This window comes from Euprymna scolopes, chromosome 37, assembly GCF_053919585.1.
Source record: "Euprymna scolopes isolate OS-2025 chromosome 37, ASM5391958v1, whole genome shotgun sequence".
Classification (NCBI taxonomy): domain Eukaryota; kingdom Metazoa; phylum Mollusca; class Cephalopoda; order Sepiida; family Sepiolidae; genus Euprymna; species Euprymna scolopes.
The window spans coordinates 14,149,219-14,170,303 of NC_136518.1; the positions used below are offsets into that span (position 1 = coordinate 14,149,219).

Genomic DNA, 21,085 nt, shown 5'->3' on the forward strand with positions numbered 1-21,085 from the left:
ATAACGTCTGTGGCACCTATAATAACTGGTAGGATTGATTTTTCCAGTTTCTTTTCATATCATACATGAGACTTGATATTTAGTCTGTTCAAACCCTTACAGCTCTATTCAGACTCCATCATTGGTGACATTCACTTCAACCAAGGTTGCAACTCTAACGTATTTGTGATAAAATATGAGATATAAAACGAAGTGAATGACCAATGATTCTTACCACCAAACAGCCAAGGTTACTGAGCAACCAAGAAGTTCTATGGTTTTAGATACAACCCTTCCAATTCTTAACCATTTCTACAGCAAAATAAGCATTTTGTAGTATTGTGTGATTTTGTACTAACTAGCTTACTACCTAGTGGTGACAGTTTTTGCTTATGACATATACGATAATATATATCATCTGGTCAGATATTTTTGTACTCTCTACAACTCATATATATATATATATATATATATATATACACACACACACACACACATACACACCTACAGACACTAGTGTTTCGCAATCATTGCTGCAGGAAGTGATGATTACTGCTGGTCAAGGGATTCGAATCCAGCTTTAAAGTCATGTTTGACTCCATTCGGCAAGATGTGACCTCTGGGTCAGCATCCATTAACACAAGAATTAAAGGAATTAAAGAGAATAAAGGAATTAAAGAGAATGAAAGGAAATAAATGCCAAATGTGGGCCTAACAGTAAAGCAGAATATTAGTGAGGAAAGAACCCTAATATTTTTCCACTTTCAATGCAATTACCGATTCTGTTCTAAATTTCTGCTTCTTTAAAAATCTCTAAATATTTCGAGTTATTTTTATAAAATTTTTGTTTTAACATTCCCCGTAAAAAAACTGTAATATATGCATATATATTTATTTTCGCAAATGTAAAAATGTACTTGTTTGTGGGAAGGAGTGATCTATAAATTTTAGTTTTAAAACCAATAAATATTTATTTTTCCATCATTAGTACAAGCATCGGAAAATAAAAGTTTAAAAAAGGAACAAAATTTTTCCAATTCTGATACCTCACAAATGTTTAAATTTCTCAAGTTCATCGTCCCAAATGGTGCTCATCTACTCGTTTTCGAATACGACCGAGTGTGATATTAATGTAAAGCTGCTGGTAAAGAGCGTGGATATAACTTTCTAGGCGTGCAAAACTTTTACAGACAATATCATGGATGTGGCAGTTGTTTGTGATGATCTGCTGGGATGCCATAAGTCACTTCTTGCTTCCATTTTCTTCTGCAGCATATGAACTCATCTGTGATTCACCAAGCCAACACTAGACAGGGTTACCAAATTTCAAGCTCAGCATGTTAGCTGTAGTTACCACGCCCCTACCAACTCTTAATAAGTTTATGATGCAACAAACCGTACGCATAGTTGGTATCCATATAAAAATCACATATGTCTCAAAAAGTACCAACACAGCAGCAGGATTATAGTGCTCAATGCTCGCGCGACACCATGAATATTGGTAACTATGAACGCAGTGACAGACAAAAATGTTATAGTGGAGATGCCTGCCTTAATGAAAGAATATCTCTTCTAGCATACAACTGGTGTTTGAATTAAAATAAAAAACAAGTACAGCATGTGGGGTTCCCTTACACGAGTGAAAAATTCACTTTCACCATGACTAATGTTTGTGCATTTTTTTTTTTTTTTTTAAATCCAAGGCATAGTCATTGAGAAAAGCACGAACAAATGAATGGATGAATGACGTTCGGGTAATTTTACCCCTATAATGCTCCCTAGGGAGGCAACTAGTATTATCCCGAAAAATTCATTCTGGCAAAAATTTATTTTCACCATGACTAATGTTTGTGCAAAATTTATTTTTAAAAAATCCACAGCATGGTTCTTGAATTACTAAGTCCAATCCCTCCTTTGTTGGAGGGAGGGGGGCAGCAATGAATGAACGAACAAAAAAAAAAAAGAGAAAAAAAAGGGTCCTTTTCTGGAATTCTCTCATATCAAAAAACAAAATAAAAAATTTCTGTATGATGTACATAGCTATGATGAAACGAAAATATCACAAATTAATCAAGTAGTTTTATTTTAAAATCATTTTTAAGTGCTTAATGGAAATTTGTAGGCATTACAACATAAATCTCACAACTTTGAATTATTGTTGAGTTATCTCTTTTTGCTTTTTTAAAATTATTTTGAAAATGGCAGGCAAGATAAGGACTCATTAAAATCAGATAAAATTTGATTTTGTAATTTAAAAAGAAAACTACTTGATCATCAATTTACATGAGTTTTGGAATATGATATTTTCATTTCGTCACAAGTACGTACATCATACAAATTTTTCTTTATTTTTGTTTTATAATATAGAAGGAATTCTGGAAAAGCCCCCCCCCCCGACACACACACAAAAGATGGGATAAAGAACAAACATGATCCATTCTAATGTTTTTTGTGCTAGAAATATGAAAAACATCCGTTTGAAATGCTGATGGGTAGTGATGAATACCAAGATTTTTTGTGTCGCACAAATCAACAAAAAATTTTTATTGATACATACATACATTTGTGTCGCACTAATCAAAATTTTTTTTATGCATATATACATTTGTGTCGCACAAATCAACACAAATTTTATTTTTTATACATACATACATTTGTGTCGCACAAATCAAAATTTTTTTTATACATACATTTGTGTCGCACAAATCAAAATTTTTTTTATGCATCCATACATTTGTGTCGCACAAATCAACACAAAATTTTTTTTTTATTCATGCATACGAGAGACACACACGCACACACACACACTAGCAATACCTACTCCATGTTGCCGAAGAGTTTTACATTCATTTTAGTTTCTCGTTACTATTTTTTTTATTCTTTTCACAAAAACTTGAAAAACATAAGTACTTATGCAGAATAAGGACTACATTAATGTCATAATTTTCCAGGCAGTTTTCGTAAAAAGCTGAAAGGTGCTGAATTGCTAAACCAATGAAATTGCAGCATCCAATGTCATTTAAAACATGTCATCATTGGTTTATTGTATATACATATATATTTATATGGAAATATGTTTACTCAATTATATTTCACATTTTATTTATGCCAATCGTTTAATTTATGAAGCTTGACATAATTACAGAATATATAAATAAATGGCAAAAGTCTTAATTCCAAATTTCAAGACGTTGACCATCTTACCGTTTATTCCTATCAGTTAACATGTACAATTCTTGATGCCGTTTGTTTTGCAGAGTAAAATCATTCATTTAATAATTATATCAATGAATTTATAAATAATTGAATAAATAAATTCATTGATTGATATAATTAAATTAATGATTTTATGCTACAAAACAGGTGCTGTCAAGAATTGTGCATGTCACTCAAAGGAATAAACGATAAGATGGTCAACATTTTGAAATTTGGAATATAGACATTTGTCATATATATATATATATATATATCCTTACCTTGATTTGAACAAAAAAAAAAACAATATTAAAAAATTTGTTTGCTATCAATTATTTTGTTATAAAAAAAAATAAAATAAGTATTTATTCATGAAACTTACTTTACAATGTTTTTTTTTCTTTATTGGAATTTTAATTCTTTCTTAAAGTTTTTGTAAAAATTGCTCAATATATATTGTATTATTTTTTTTTTTGTAACAAGAAAAAAAAATATTGTTTCATTTTGCAATGAATTCTTTGTTGAAAAAATTGGCCAGCGTTTGTAAAAAAAAAAAAAAAAAAGAAAGAAAAAACTTTCATTTAACACCTGGCCTTTTTTATGTAAAGTGCCTAGACAATTCTAATGATATCAACGTCCTTATTCTGCATAAGTACCAAAACGGGACCAATTTTGAAATTGAAACACTACATACAAACTATACTTAATGGTAAATATATCTTGTTTGTTTCTTGTATAGCTCTCACCCTAGGTGGTTTGAACCAGCTTCCTCCAAAGAAGAAAGTGTCAAGGTGATATTAAACTACAGGCAGTCCCCAATCGCCTGTAAAATTTATCTTAGGTCGAAGTTAAACTGTTCAATAGTACAGACGTTGGAATCTTAACATTTAGGCTACCAACTTCTCAGCTCTGATTATCAACAGATTTGGACAACAGAAGATCTATAAACCCTTTTCAATCGCTGTTCCAACTTAAGCAGATGGATAGCAAAATCTGTTATATGGCAGACCGAATTTATTAGGTATGGCAGAACCAAAACTGATATTTCTTCTAATCAGCAAGAATTTCTACACATGAGAATTAAAAAAAAAAAAAAAAAGAAATCGACACATACAATTCTTAATTTTGATGTAGACCAACTCTCACAGCTTGATAAAGGGCAAATGCAAAACGTGATATGTCAAGGTATACCATATATATATATATATATATATATATATATATATATATATATATATATATATATATATATATATATATAAACACATTCACCTAGCAAGATGGAAGTAGTTTTCTTGAAAGCTCGACATGTATTGACATCTTTAAAAAAAACAATTTCATCTGCGCAACGAAAAAAGTGCATACATAACACATTTAGGGTAAAAGGAAAGTAGACATCCTAAATCAATGCTTTTAGCTCATCAATACGGAAATTAAGTATGATCAATACAATCTTCATTATTTCGAAAGACTTGTACTTTTAACAGGTATTTTAAAGATGCGTATATTTGCAGGTGCTTGGTAATGAAAATGCTATCGCAGACTTTATTTACCATTCACCAACAGAACATCATCTCTAGGTTCTTTCTGAGTCTCTTTGCAAAGTGAATCTCCTCAATATATCTACTTTTGACCAGAAATCCTAGAGGCTCAGTCTCCTCTTGGTTACTCTTAGCTGATTACATCCTTCCGCGTTTATTATCACTATACAACACCTAGAAACTAACTTCCAGAATGCCATCTCATCTAGAGATGGCAAGAGATTTGCCAATTTCCTCATTGTCATTCAATTATCTCACTTCCTAATCATTTTTCGGCAGTCTCGGCGAAATGTGTGTGTGTATGGGCAGTCTCACTCATATTCCTGGGGAAACTAAGAATTCTTCCATGGTGTTAAGATACTAAATTAACAAATTATTCCAATAAATGTCTCTTTAGTCTTTCCTACCAAACCAGTACTAAGTAAATACTTGGGTTTCACCCCAAAAATGGTATATAACAATAAAAATGTGTTTAGCGCAGTGGTTCCCAACCTTTTTTTACATGGTGGCACTCTATTGAGTGTATTTAAATTTTTGCAGGGCAACTATCATAAAAAATCAGTATTTTTATTCATAAAGCATTTTTGCAATAAAACAAAAAAGATTACATAAGATTCTGTATTCAATATCTGGTATAGAATAATAATGAATATCAGTGGAACAGTTGAAGGCATCACCACTTACGAAGGCCCAGAGGCCACTTGAGGATAAGCGTTAATGAATGTACAGTAGTCAATGGGAAAATATCAGAGTAATCGTTAGTAGTGGAAATTTGGTAAATTGGATTACTTAAAGGGATGGCTCATCAAGAACTTGTTCATGTTGGACTAGAAGATAACCATATTACAGTCTGTTGGAAAGAAGGAAAACAGAACAGAGTTCCACAGGCGTGCAGTTCTAAGACGGTTACGTTTCAAACCAGTTTCCCTGACCAGCAAGAACACGCATCACTGTTAGATCTGTTTCTGACCACAGTCCCCAATGATTGCTTTACGAATGCCCACAGCCCACTTGGAAATGCTAATCATGTAGTGATAATAGTTGAAATTGCACTAAACTCTAGAGCCAAAACGGAAGAGCCATTACTCAAAACAATGAGATATTATAAAAAGGCTGACTGGGAAGCAATCAGGGATCTCATCAGAGATGCCCCATGGCGAAATATCTTCTCACTTCCTGCTGAACAGTGCGCACAGGAGACCACAGAGTGGTTCAAAACAGCAATTGAAGCACATGTTCCCACGCGGAAGTTTTATAGCAAGCCCCACTCTCCCCAATAGTTTACTTCTAGTTGTGCAACTCCCATCGTACAAAGGCAGCATGCGATCTGCAGATTTAACCGACATGTCCAGTTCAAACAGACAGAAGTATATAGAAGCTAGAAATAACTGTAAGAAAGAAATAGCAACAGCTAAGAGAGAATTTACTGAAACCACCAAAAAACACATCGAAGCACAGAAATTAGGAACACGTGACTTCTGGAAAATCTACAATAGTGTAGTAAATAATGGGCAATCAACAATTCCCCCACTATCCAACAATCATGAGGTTGTTTGCTCAGCAACCGAGAAGGCTAACATGCTTGCCAGTTGGTTTGCCTCCAACTTTACACTGGACCTTGCAAACCACCCCCTCCCTGACTTTCCTTTGCGGACAGGCATCATACAAGACAATATGGAAATCACCCCATCTTAGGTGCATGCCATCATAAAAAATCTTGACACTTCTAAAACATGTGGACCTGATCTCATCTTGGCTGTGCTATTAAAAAAGTGCTCCGCCGAAGTAGCGCCGGTTCTCTCTAAACTTTACAACAAATGCCTTAAGAAATCTGCTTTCCTGCCTGCTGGAAAACTGCTTCTGTAATACCAGTTTTCAAGAATTCTGGTGAAAGAACTGACCCAGTAAATTACTGCCCCTTTAGCCTCCTCCCACTTTTCGCAAAAATATTTGAGTCCATTATTAACCAAACTCTAGTCCACCACCTTACAGATGCTAAACTTCTGACCAACCAATAATACGGATTTAGGCATGCCCATTCCATGGCAGACATCCTAACTAATCTCTAAGCGTATATACCATTCACTTAACAAAGCAGGGGAGGGTAGAGCGGTAGCTCTAGATATATCTAAGGCTTTTGACAGGGTATGGCATGAAGGTCTTCTCAGGAAAATCAGATCATACGGTATCATGGAAGAATCTTTAACATAATTAAATCCTTAGATAAGAGAAAAATCCAGGTTGTCATCGATGGTCGTACATCCAAACAATATGATATAAATGCGGGAGTGCCCCAGGGGTCTATCCTTGGACCTCTATTATTCCTAATATTCATAAATGACCTCCCTGACAAAATTGTCTGCGAGATGGGTATATATGCTGATGACACCACTCTTTATAACTGATATGACAGGAAAACAAATAAACACATATCTAGAGAAATGGCAAAAACACTAGACAATGACCTCCAATCTGTAGTGGAATGGGGACAAAAATGGATGGTCACCTTCAATGCTGCTAAGACTAAACTTGTTTCCTTCAATAATTACAAGAAACGTTCTCTACCACCAATAGTAATGGCCAAAGACTCTTTATCTGAAAGTACATCTTTTAAACTCCTCGGTCTAACATTCACAGGAAACACTAGTTGGAACAATTACATTGAGAGCATTGCCAGAAACGCTGCGAAAAAGGTAGGTTCTCTCTACCGTGCTAGAAAGCTACTAACACCCGAAAGTATTCTGTACCTCTATAAGGCTACCATTCGCCCATGTATGGAGTATTGTTGTCATATTTGGGCTGGTGCATCTGCTACTAGTCTCTCACTCCTAGATAGGGTTCAAAAGGGAACCGCCAACCTATTAGGTCCTGAACTGTCATCCATCGACGTAATGTAGCATCCCTCTGCCTGTTCTACAAGTATTTCAATGGTGAATGCTCTGATGAACTGCAAGCACTTGTGCCCCCTCGACGTAAATACCCCCGACAAACCCGACAAGCAGCAAAATCCCACCCCTTCACAGTTGAGATCGCTAGATGTAAGAGAGCCTTCTACTCCAGTAGTTTCTTCCCCAGAACGGCTGGACTTTGGAATTCCCTTCAGAGTTCTTGCTTCCCCAACTTTACTGACATGCAGAAGTTCAAGTGTAACGTGAACCGACATCCTGCTGCCCAACTCCCCACATAGTACCCCTGTAGCTTAAAAAGCTTTGTTCATAGAATCTATCTTTAGTTTTAGATTCAGATAAAGAATGGGGGAAATTATTGATAGTGGTTTCGACTAGACGAGTGTTTTTCGTGAAAGTTTAGCAAGGTGGGGGGGGTCATAGATTGAAGCTCAGACGAGCACTTGCCATGAAAATAATGATAAAGCAGAGACAGGCTTGCAATGTCTCTTCTGTGAGAAAGAGGTTGCAGGGAAGAGAAAAAGGTATCTCCTATTAGGCTACGAAGTCTATTTTGAACTGTCAAGGCAGGATAAGCTGCTTCTAGCAGCTCCTGGCCAGATGTAGCAATAGTACTCCATCCTTGCACGTACTTGGCTTTTATACAAGTAGAGAATTGCATCAACAGTGAGATATCTACGGGAGCGCTTGAACGATTCCACTATTTTTTTAGCAGTCTTGGTAATGAATTTGATGTGTTTCCATCTCAGATCAGGAGTAACAGTTAGACCCAGAAGCTTGTCAAAACATGGAGCCTCCCCAAATCGAGAGCCATTCATTTCAATTGATGGCAGATGGTGATCAGAGCATTAACGATGTTAAGACAGAAACTTAGTTTTATATGCATTAAAAGTAACCAGCCACTTTTTCCCTCCATTGCACCACGTGATCAAGATTAGAGGAGAGAGAATCAGAGAGAACTTGATCATTTACGGCCTTTGAAATGTTGCTATAAATGGTAGTTGTCAGCATAAATGTCTACGAATGATCTAAGGATGTGATTTGGGAGATCATTGATGTAAATCAGGAGGAGAGTTGGGCCCAGAATGGACCCTTGAGAGACTCCAGCATTGCTACTGTGAACTTCTGATTTCTGCCCATTAACCACTACTCTTATGAACCTATCAGAAAGAAATAATTTAATTGAAAAGGCATTTCCAGCTATACCGTAACTGGAGATCTTGTGGAGTAGTCCTTTATGCCATACCATATCAAAGGCCTTTGATATGTCAAGAGCAATTGCCCTAGAAAGGAAACCTGTAAAAAGATTCACTAATCCTATGACATAACTGTTAACACATCTGCTTTAGATCTAGCAGAACAGAAACCATATTGCATGTCACTAAGGAGATTATTTTTGCTGAGGTGGTTGATTATTTAACACAGATTCCAGCAACTTGCTCATGATGCACATTGGTCTGTATTGAGACAAATGACCGATCACCAGAATTTTTAAATACGGGACATACTGATGAGGTTTTCCAGGGTGTTGGGAACCAATTTTCCTTAAGGCAATGCTTAAACAGCTTTGTAAGTATGGGAGCTAGTTCTGGTTGAAGCTTTTTCAACACTATAATAGGAACGCCGTCAGGGCCAGTTGCTTTACTGGAACCAAGGTTTTTGATTAGCTTGGCAACATCAAACACAGATATTTGTATGTTGCATAGTGCATTTTCAGACACAGGAGGAAATACGGGGGGGGGGGGGATAAGGTAGAATTAGCTGCAAAGTTCTTGGCAAAGAGTTTGGCTTTGTCCAATATTGACGAGATTACCTCAGGTTCATTGATGATGGTTGGAATAGACACACACTTCTATTCAGGACCCTGTTTGTTATTTACCTAAACTGGTGCTCAGCTACTTTGGACTTGACAGAATGAGCATACAACTCTCTTGCATTCTTTATTACTCTTTTACAGTGGTTGCTGGCAGTCCTGAAGGCGGCTTTAGTCTCAGTACATCTATTACGTTGAAGCAATGGAAAAAGTGATTTCTGTGCACAATGGCAGCAGCACATTATAGAGATAACCTCAGCAGGTTTTTGCTGGAATTTTTTTGGAGGGTGTGAAGCACCTGCAATTAACCATTCCGTCAGGTCTGATACTATAGAGGACACATCCTTTTTAAACAGGGAATGCAGAGGTAGATCTGATATAACTGTATGAAAGCTATCCCAGTCAGCCATAGTACATCAATATACTGTATAATGGAGAGGTACGTCAGAGAACTTATTACATTTTGTTTTTATTTTAATTGAGACAATCGAGTGGTTAGAAGATAACAATGGGGACAGAATGGAAGATGAACATAGCTCGGCAAGTTAAGAGAAAAAAGGTCTAAAAGATTTGCATACTGACCATCAGTGTGAAGCACATGGGTGGATTCGTGAACAATCTGAGTTAGGTCATAAGCAATGGAGAAATTGTGACAGAATCTCCCCACATTTGTCTCCTTTGAGTGGGTTAACTATTTCACATTGTGAACATTGAAGTCTTCACAGACATGAATGTTAGCCAAAAGATGAACAGACAAGATGTGGTCAATTTTCTCAGATGTGTTCTTAAAGAGAGTAACTCTGCTGTTATGGGGGTGAGAGCAAATATAAATGCAATGGTGTGAGCAAGTGCAACACGGAAGCACATATAGGGCAATTTAAGTTTTTTTCTGAAGACATGGAAAGCCATCTTTAGGCACATATTCCATGGCGATCTGGGGGGGGGGGGTAGATTTGGATGTTAAATTAGGATATCTTAATTACAAACACATTTAGGGAAATAACTGCTTCTTAACTAGTGCTGCAACATGTGAGCAAATGTGAGAGACGCACTCTTCAATATTTTTAAGGCTTTCACAACTTTTTTTTATCTTTAATTTTGTTTATGTAAGAAAATCCTGGTACACATAGTACGTAGGGAAGATGTTGATGACATTTTTAGTTTGAGTTGGAATTGGGCGGTGTCATCATAATTAAGAAATTAAATGGCTTCTAGCTACTATCTCATCACAGCACACCATTAATCATTCTGTGACACAGTGATTGGGAACCACTGGTCTAGAGAAAGGAATGGGCTAGGTGGAGAAGAAAGAGGAAAACAGAAAAGATAGAAAGTTTACAATTTTGCCCCAGGCAATGCCGAGTATCCCTACTAGTATATCACACAAGTACTTTTTCTAAAAAAATTTTTTAATCAACATAAAATAAAGAGTGCATCCTGGTACAGTTTATGACCCATGCTAAAACTGACTTTTCATTAGCATCTTCCGGCTGTTTTATTAAACAGTCAGAAGATGCTAATGAAAACGCCCTGGCCTCAAAATCAAAATGAGGTTACCCTACCAAAAAAGAAAATAATGAAACATTTAAAAAAATCAAAAAAAAAAAATCAGTGATATGGAAAAATTTTTCTTACAAGAAAGTTATTTTTATTTATTTTTTAGACAATAAATAATCCTTTTTTTTTTTTTTTTTTATTAAATACTGGCACAGCTTTTAAATCAGATCTACTTGGGTAAGACGAAAAAAAAAAATTATTTTTATTTTTTAATCCTAAAATGCTAAAATTCATTATCGCTTTAATCAATCGTCTTAATTGAAATGTACTATTTACTCAATTTGCAATTGAAAATTGTCGTCTGTTTCTATCTGATTGGCTAAGAACATCGGCATCTTCTGATTGTTTACATAAACTGCCGAAACTATGGATGAAAAGCCGATTTCAAAGTAGCAAAAACTGGTTGTGCTTTAACGTAGTCAAACAAAACTTCACTTAGAACAACCCATTGTCATTAAAATATTAAGAACCATTGACATATTACAAAAAAAAAAAAAGAGGTTTTCAGTTATTGACGTCATCAAACCTCAGCGTACCGAGAGACCAGATAAATTAATAAAATAATGAGGTGTACAAAATCTGAAGTGACCGATTAAGTAGTAACATTATTAGCTTTGTATTTGTAACTAATGACAAAGTAGGTAACTTATGAACTGTTAACAAGACAATATAGTCGTTCAAATGCCTGTTTGTGTGATGTTCACCCTGAGCAAGGTAAGCCAGTTTCTGCCAAACAAAATATTAAGTTCACAAGTGGTTCTCAGCTGCATGTATATTCCAGCCAGGAGAAATAATATAACTTTAGTTGTTGCATTATTATTTTATTTATTTATTTATTTTTTAATAGAAATTGCTCCAGACAAAGTGTGAAGCCATTTGATGTAAGAAGCTAACAAGAAAGATAATTATCGAAAAGACAAAAGATGCCTATTGTCCTAAGTAAAGACTAAGGCTATAGGTAGGGGGAAAACAGTCAGCAGGAAGAGAGTTCCACGAGTCTGGTTCTTGGAAAGAAGCTACTGGAAAAGGAAGCTGTATTACAATGAGGTATCAAAACAGCAAATTGATGGAGACCACTAGACCAACAAGTTGGCACAAAAGAAGCAGGTAATAGATCGGACAATTCTGAAGAACACATGCTATGATAATGTTGCTAGTCTCATCCTTGTCTATAAATATGCCAGAGAGGAATTGTAGAGAAGAAAGGGTCATTATTATTTCAGGGTGGTGTTACTGTCCTCCCACATAAAACACCTGATATTCCTAAACGGTTATTTAACTGATACTGACCATGCTCAACATGGCTTAACTTCCAAAAGAATTTTGAGATTATAATATTAAATTCAGAAGCAGTTCCCAAATGTATATATCTCAGTCAGGAGATATAACGCTTTTGCTTCTTTTCTGCATTATGTCGTCACTATCATACCACATACAGCACCTGGTATTCCTAAATGGTCACCCATTTGGTACTGATCAGGCTCAGCATCGCTTAACTTTGGTGATCTAATGAGAACCAGTGTATAAACGTGATCATGCCTTATATTTGAATGAAGTACCTAATTTGTGAGCTCCGCCAACATTTTTTTTTTTTTTTTTTAACAAAATATGAACTTTATGCTGTAGAATGTTTTCATGAGAAAATATCTCCAAAGTAAAATGCAACAGCAGCATTTGAAAAATGAAACCGAATGTTTTTTTGATTTAACAGAAAAAATATATATATAGTTTATATTAAGGATATTGTTTGATCTCAACGATATAAACATTTATTTATTATATATATATATATATATATATATATACATATATATATATATATATACATATATATATATATATGTTTCTAGTATTCTGTATCACGTATCAAAACAGTTGCTGAATTCACAGAAGATTTGAAGACATACAAAATCAAATACGCTAAATAATAAATATAATAAGAGAGAGGGGACAAAGGAGACAGAGGGAGAGGGGACAGAGGAGACAGAGGGAGAGGGGACAGAGGAGACAGAGGGAGAGGGGAGAGGAGGGAGAGGGGACAGAGGAGACAGAGAGGGGGGGCAGAGGAGACAGAGAGAGGGGACAGAGGAGACAGAGAGAGGGGACAGAGGAGACAGAGAGAGGGGACAGAGGAGACAGAGAGAGGGGACAGAGGAGACAGAGAGAGGGGACAGAGGAGACAGATAGAGGGGACAGAGGAGACAGATAGAGGGGACAGAGGAGACAGATAGAGGGGACAGAGGAGACAGATAGAGGGGACAGAGGAGACAGATAGAGGGGACAGAGGAGACAGATAGAGGGGACAGAGGAGACAGATAGAGGGGACAGAGGAGACAGATAGAGGGGACAGAGGAGACAGATAGAGGGGACAGAGGAGACAGATAGAGGGGACAGAGGAGACAGATAGAGGAGACAGAGGAGACAGATAGAGGAGACAGAGAGAGGGGACAGAGGAGACAGAGAGAGGGGGCAGAGGAGACAGAGAGAGGGGACAGAGGGGACAGAGGGGAAAGAGAGAGGGGACAGAGGGGACAGAGGGGAAAGAGAGAGGGGACAGAGGGGAAAGAGAGAGGGGACAGAGGGGAAAGAGAGAGGGGACAGAGGGGAAAGAGAGAGGGGACAGAGGGGAAAGAGAGAGGGGACAGAGGGGAAAGAGAGAGGGGACAGAGGGGAAAGAGAGAGGGGACAGAGGGGAAAGAGAGAGGGGACAGAGGGGAAAGAGAGAGGGGACAGAGGGAAAGAGAGAGGGGACAGAGGGAAAGAGAGAGGGGACAGAGGGAGAGAGAGAGAGGACAGAGGGAGAGAGAGAGGGGACAAAGGAGACAGAGGGAGAGAGAGAGGGGACAAAGGAGACAGAGGGAGAGAGAGAGGAGAAAGGGGAAAGAGGAGAAAGGGGAAAGAGGAGAAAGGGGAAAGAGGAGAAAAGGAAAAAGAAAATAGTTTTGTTACACACAGAAAATTAAAAACTTGCAATAAACAAACTTGCTATTCGATTGAATACTCAACAATTCATAAAACATCGACATTTAAGTTGAAAACCGACACCAAGAATTTCAAAATTGGGACATTGTTAGAGTTTACATTTGTAAACTCATTGTTTTTAACAGCAACGAAAATATGTTGTATGGCTGGCTGAAAACTGGCAATATATAAAGAAAAACAATTGCAACAAATTTGCACAAATGTTTTGAACACGAAAATTAAAACTAAATCATGAAGAGTTTAAAAATGACTATCACATAGAATATTACAGAAGTTCAGGTCAATATGGTATTTGAGGTTCCCAGCTGCGAGGAACAGGGCCAGGCGAAAAAAAAAAAAAAATGCTGGGTTTTATTGATGCGTAATCATAAAAACATCCTATAGATTTAGTCAGCTTTTGATTTGTGGGGAGGTTGTTTGCATTTTGAAAGCCACTGAATATTATTATCTAAATATTAATTTACTTGTCCGATGTCCGAAAAAAATCACAAACATTAATGAAAAGCAAATTACCTCCCTTTATAGTCACTATCAGTTAAACTTTATTAAACCCAAGAGCAATGCAGAAAAACCGGTAATGTGAAATGAAAAACAAACAGATGAAGTCATATTGGGATGGCAGATCAACAAGTATCCATTTGTTCTTGTTTTTGAATAATACTTCACAATAATCAGTAAGCTGAGCCACTAACTAATGTCCGGGATGGTATAAAGTCTTTGATTAATTTTGAGAGACAATCTTCCTTTTTCAAAAAGAAACAACTCCAGTAGTATTCAAAATAGTAGAAAAGTTAGGCACGCAGTAACAAAAGTATCGCAGCAAGATTTATATATATATATATATATATATATATATATATTAAAGAGTTCATTTATAAAGTCACATACACAATGTTCAAGAGTCTTACAAGAATTTGTACACAAATATTTGCTTTTATTGATATTGACATTGTTAGTTACACACCCGCATCAAACTTTTATACTTTTGTTATTTTACCAATTGAAACGAGAAGTTTAAATAACCTAAATCCCACAAATCAAAACCAACAACAGTTTAGTGAATTGGTTCCATATACACCTCCGCTGTTCGTCTGCGTGGTGGTCACATCTTGTTCAAACATAGATACCTACTCCCCAATCCTGCTGCTTATTCTATTTGATGCACCAGTTGAACCAATCAAAGTATAAAGTAATAGAAAATTGTTTCATGAGAATGCAAAGAATCCTAAATATGCAGAAATTGTGTGTGTACACACCTATATTCAAAAGAATTCAGGGTTTATTTTTAACAATCATTTTAACATTTTTCTTATTAAGGTCTATTGACTTTTTTTTTAAATTATTATTAGGACATACATTATTTTTACTATAGCGGAGCAGGAATATTGGTTGGTTGGCTGTTTTTATTTTACGATATACCAACAACCATTTTGAAGTTATTTAATGCAGAGTCTTGTAATTTATGGAAAAAAATTTTTGTTTCAAGTTCTTCATATCTTCAAATATTTATTCAAGGAATTTGGTTTGGTTGTTTCGTTTTAGAGTATATCAACCCATTTTCAAGTTATTGATTGCTGAATCTGGTAATTTTGGAAAAAGTTTTTATCCGTAAAGTTTTTTTTACATCCTTAAATATTTATACATGGCATTTCGTTTGGTTGTTTTGTAAAAGAAAATTGTTTTTGATTTTGTAGGACATGATTGAGTTTTGTAAAGGAAAACGGAAAAGAATGACAGCAACGTTTGGTGCATTTTTGCTTCGGTCATGAAGCTAGTATCTTGAGAAAACCTAATCTCATAACACTATATGCACTAACAGATATTACCACTCCGAACCAAATTAGACCTAAGAGCAATGGTAACTACGGAGCAACTCCACATTCTCCACAGCCCCCAAACTAGAGCTCATCACTAGATGTTTTTGAAAGTTATACCCAGTACTGTAGGAATATTATTTCATTTTATATTTTAAAATTATTAATAGCAAACACTAATTACATCTAATTTATGTAAATAAAAGGGTGAAGTGTGTGTGTGTGTGTGTGTGTGTGTGTGTGTGTGTGTGTCTCGCAAAAACTTTTGACACAGGTGACGGATCCTGACCATTTCAGCATCGTTTTGAAGCTCGAGGTCTTGGATGACAAATATTGAAAAATTGGCCCAAAACATGAATTCCTTCACCCTTAACTGGGTAGTTTTCTACAAGGGAGGTTCTTTTTTTATGTTGCTATTTGTGCAAGTCATCATATCGGTTGGATTGACTTCACTTAATTTCAATGTTCCGAACTTCCGGTCGCGTCATGGAGCATTGGTAAGATGTCAGATTTTTTTTTTTTTTTTTCACTTTCTTTTCTGCCTCAGAGTTCGAGCTACCACTTTTATTTTTAACACCTCTCTCCACATGGGCTGTCACCTGTTGTTTGACCCCATCCCCACCTACTACCAATTTTTTTTTTTTTAACAACATCTCTCTCCACCCCCACTTCCTACTGTTATTTTAACCCATCCCACACCTCCCCACACCAGGGCAATGCTTGGTACCCCCGCTAGTCTATCTATATATATAAAAGCGAAAATGTGTGTATGTATGTATATATGCATGTTTGCTTTTTGTGTATGTCTGTAAATGGCTTTCTCCGGCGGCCTTCTCGCTCGGCTCACTTTTTCTTAAAACATTTTATATCACGTCTAAATGATAATATCTACAACTTAAGAATGAGGATCGCCTGTCCATTTAATTTGCCCAAATTTCACGTGTTATATTTTTCAGATATTTCGATCGCCGCATGTTTCTTTCGCTTTTCAGTATAAAACAAGTGAAAACTGGCTTGCAGCTGCATCATGTTTCAAGGTCAAATATCACGCAATTTAAGTTTGTTGCACTTGCTAATTTCATTTTATAAACGTTAAATTAAGACGCTTTTCATTCCTCTTCTCTTGTAGCCGAGATGGTTAAGTCCCAGGGTTTTTTTTTTCCATTTTGTTTCCACCTCCATGTCAAAGGTTCGGGGTTCAAGTCCACTTTCCTACTAAAACTTCTTTTACACCTCCAAACACTCTGCCAATATTTTTTTTTTTTTAAAACAGGGTTTTGATCACCCCCCCCCCCAACATACACACCTACAAACACCCGGGCCACGCCGGGTACCCCCCCCACTAGTAATATATATATATATATATATATATATATATATATATATATAAAAAGGCAAAATGTGTGTGCGCATTTTATGTATGTCCAGCAAAAGCCTTTTTTCAAGGGGTTCTCAAGGGGAGGGGGGTACTATGTCTTAGAACTTTTATATACCCCCTAGATCATAATATCTACGATTTGTGAATGTGCATTGTGTCTAGATTTATTTACAGACTTTCATAAAATTCTCACTATTTGAGATGGCCTTGTGTGTGTTGGGCTTTTTCGTAGAAAAGCGAAACTGAATCTAAAATGAAGGCAGTGTTCCCGACCCTCGTGCCAGGAACGTCCAGAAAGCAATAATAAAGCTTTGATCAATGAGAGGGAAACTCCTTATATCAGACAATTTGCTTTTCAATTGGACACTCCCTTTTTTATAGGGAGCTGGTTTCCCCCACCCAAACAAACCAAAGTTGGGGAACAATTGCCTCACAGTAAAAGTTAACTGCGGTATTTCTATTTGACCTTATTAAATTCACACACCTGTCAATTTGTGTAAACAAACCCCAAAAAACTGCCTTGCAGTAAAAGTTAACTGCATAATTTCTATGGCATGATATTTAACCTCATTTTTTAATCCTTAAATAAATTCAAGCGTTTTTCTGTTACTCTCCCTTGCTGGCCGAGCAGGTAAACATGTCAGGTTTTTTTCACGCTTTATTTTCCACCTTCGCTTCAAGGTTCAATACTACCTACCGAAACTTTTTTTGTTGTTGTTGTTGTTACTCCCCCCCCCAACACACACATACAAACACCCGGGCAATGCCGGGTACCCCCCCTTAGTCTAATATATAAAAGGTAAAGTATGTGTGTGCGCGTGTTTGTATGTCTTGCAAAAACTTTCCACATGTGCAACAGATCCTCACGAGATCAGTATAGTTTTCAATCTCGATCCTTCTGACAACAAACGTCAAAAAATTGGCCCAAAACATTCATTCCTTCAATCTCAACTGGGCAGTTTCGTACAAGGAGGGGGGGGGGGGGGCTTTTTTCGCCAACATTTTACAAAGTCATCGTCACCATTGGATTGACTATGCTTAATTCAAATGCTCTCGACTTCTGGTTGCGCAGTGGAGACATCGGCTAAGAAGTTATGTTTTTATCCCCCCTCCTCCTTTGTGTTATGAGTTCGAACCTGCCTGCCTACTATCACTTTTTTTTCTTTTTTTTTTAACACATCCTGGGTTCCTTACTACGCTACCTCAACACACCCGGACAACGCCTGGTACCCCCACTAATCACAAATAAAAGGCACATGGTCTTTCTGTGGATAGCGAGGAATTAGACGGTCATAATTTGGTGGATTTTTGATGTGCATTTTAATGACACTTCTAGTTTATGGCTATTGAGATTGAAAGTATCTAGACTGCAATCAGTTCTCGATTGGAATCTCTTACAATAGGTATGGAAATGGTGAACAAAGTTCTCATTGGCTAAACAAATGTACACACATCTTGATTGACTTAGTGATATTCACTTAGGATGGGTGGAGCCAACCCCTTTCATAGAATACACAACCCCAAATGAATGCAGACCATTCACGATGGTATGTAGCAGCCAAGATAATGATGGGCAAACAGTCGCAGAACCAACGGTGAACACTGTAGACCTGTGGAGAGTTAGGTTCAAGAAAGGTTTTGATAGTGTGTAACCACATTTTCAACAGGCCTCCTGAGCGCCTTTGTCAACCTTGGAATGAATTTTTCATGGTTAAAGTCTCCTGGGTTACGGCGTGCAGCATAAAAAGATTGGTTGAGGGGGTGGGGTGATCTTTGAGTATTGGAGACAAAATGGTGCTTGCGAACCTGCAGAATTCAATGGAAGCAGTATAGGCCAAATGTCAATTAAGGATAATTGAGAAAAAGGAATTCGGAAAAACTTGGAACAAATTGGTCATACATGACCTCAGGCAATGGCATATTGAAACCAACATAAAGAATAGAATTTTGTGGAGAAAGTCACTTCAAAGCGCCATGACCATCACAGAACCAACATCTGATGTGGAGAATGCAGTTGACTGGAAAGGCTAACTATAGCAATTCAGAAATAGAACCATTTCTAGAAATTGTGGGATCTTTTGTTTATGTTTGCAAAAAAAAAAAAAGAAAAAGAAAAAAGAAATCACTTTTCTGGTTGTTTTGATCATTAGTCATTTATATTAGCAATCATCCAAGTAGAGGGAATAACTTTGGTCATATCTGTGTGATTTAAATATCTAAATTAATTGTATTGGCATAGTTTTGGCTACTGTTCTAATAAAAAAAAGTAGTTACTCATTCTGTCATATGCTATATGATCAAGAACTGTGTGAGCAATGTACATTTAATTTATAAAATAAAATGAACTCCCACTCTCCTCTTCCTCCCAAGCTATTTCCAGAGTGTTGACGTGTAATTAATGAAAAAAATTTTTTTTAAATATCTTGCTTTACATTTTTGCTGACAGTGTGGGTGGACAAAAAAAGGTAAAATTTTACTGATTTAACAATATTGTAAAATTGGAACTGCTCAACAGCTTAATTTCCGGTTTGTAATTAGAAGCAAAAAGGAGAAGACTTTGCCGTTCATCAGTACAAATCATTTCAATTGAATTTACTAAAATTTAAGACTCATTTTTCTCACACACATACGCACACTAGGGAGACTTAAGCAGACCTTCTCTGGTTTCAAATTGCATAACTCCTTTGAAACATTCAATAAAACTTCCGCCTGTACTTTAGTAGAAACTGCCAATCTGAGCTAAGAAGGGTTTTCTAACAAGTTGCCATGCCAAATTAAGAACAGAGCAACAATATTATAGAACATTTTCAGATGGAATTAGAATTAAAAAATAACTAGTACGTAAGGGTAACTACCACTGCTTGGGGAAAAGTCGTAACATTTCTATACAAAACCTCTATCCGTCTCTTTCTTTATACTTCCTCTGGTTTCCCCCTACCTCTTCCCAATCCCCTATTTCATCTCTGACAAGCCCCCTTCCTTTCTCTGGACATACTCCCAGAAAACTCATGTTTAGATTCCTCAAAGAATTGATTGGCATAAGGGAATTAACATCCTTGGTAAAAAAAAAAAAATTACTTCCCTTTAGTTAGTACATAATCTAGCTGGAAAACCGCCTCCTCCCTATCCTTGACGAAATCTGCATTAGTTTACGGTCAAAGAATTTTTTTTTCTAAATTTTAAATATTATTCATCTGAAGGCAAGACCAATCCAGAAAATATCAACTTTGTGGGTATTTGTTTTGTTAGTTTGTTTTCGTTTTAGCTGTCTATACAATGATACAGATGTCTGCCTGTTATAAATTTCATGTGTGACATTCAATTTGGGCCATTTTGTATATAATTATTATAATTATAACTATTTACAAACAGTATTAGAATTGTTTCTACAGCTTTTGCAAGAATAGACGTTCACTTGTTTTTTGTAATTAGTTGTTTTTCTTTAAACTGCCATAAACTGTTACTTATGTACATGTGTGCATTAGTTTTATTCAATGTTACAGCAAACAAGATGTTTTCAAACATGGGAAGAAAAGAAATCTATCAGAAGAGGATTCTTCCAGGCTTTGCTAATGATTATTATTCATGAGTTCAGAGTATGTGGGAGTTTTTTCGTGCTGTACAAAAGTGGAGGTTTTGTTGTTCTCTACGACTCACATGAGCAACACTAACACTTAAGAGACCCTCAAAGGAAAGCAAAAACTATTAACTTGGGACCCGGCTGTAAACTGAACTCTGCAACTTGGATTTTTAGCAAAAAACTTTCCCATGATCGTACAAGTTGTAGTAAGGATATAAAAAGAAACAAACAAGAGTTAAAAAAAAAAAAAAAAAAAAAAAAAAAAAGCATACACACACCCAGGAACAACTAATACAAGAACTTGAATTTGCCAACCAAAGCAGGAGGAATTAAATCGCCT

General features: G+C 36.3%; 1 protein-coding gene and 1 pseudogene across 10 annotated transcripts in view; both read right to left on the reverse strand.

The window, feature by feature from the left end:
* The window catches only part of LOC145261095 (serine/threonine-protein kinase TAO1-like), a 315,191-nt gene that overhangs the window by 166,672 nt on the left and 127,434 nt on the right, over window positions 1-21,085 (reverse strand). The window lies entirely within an intron of this gene.
* On the reverse strand, window positions 12,421-12,537 carry LOC145261320 (5S ribosomal RNA; annotated as a pseudogene).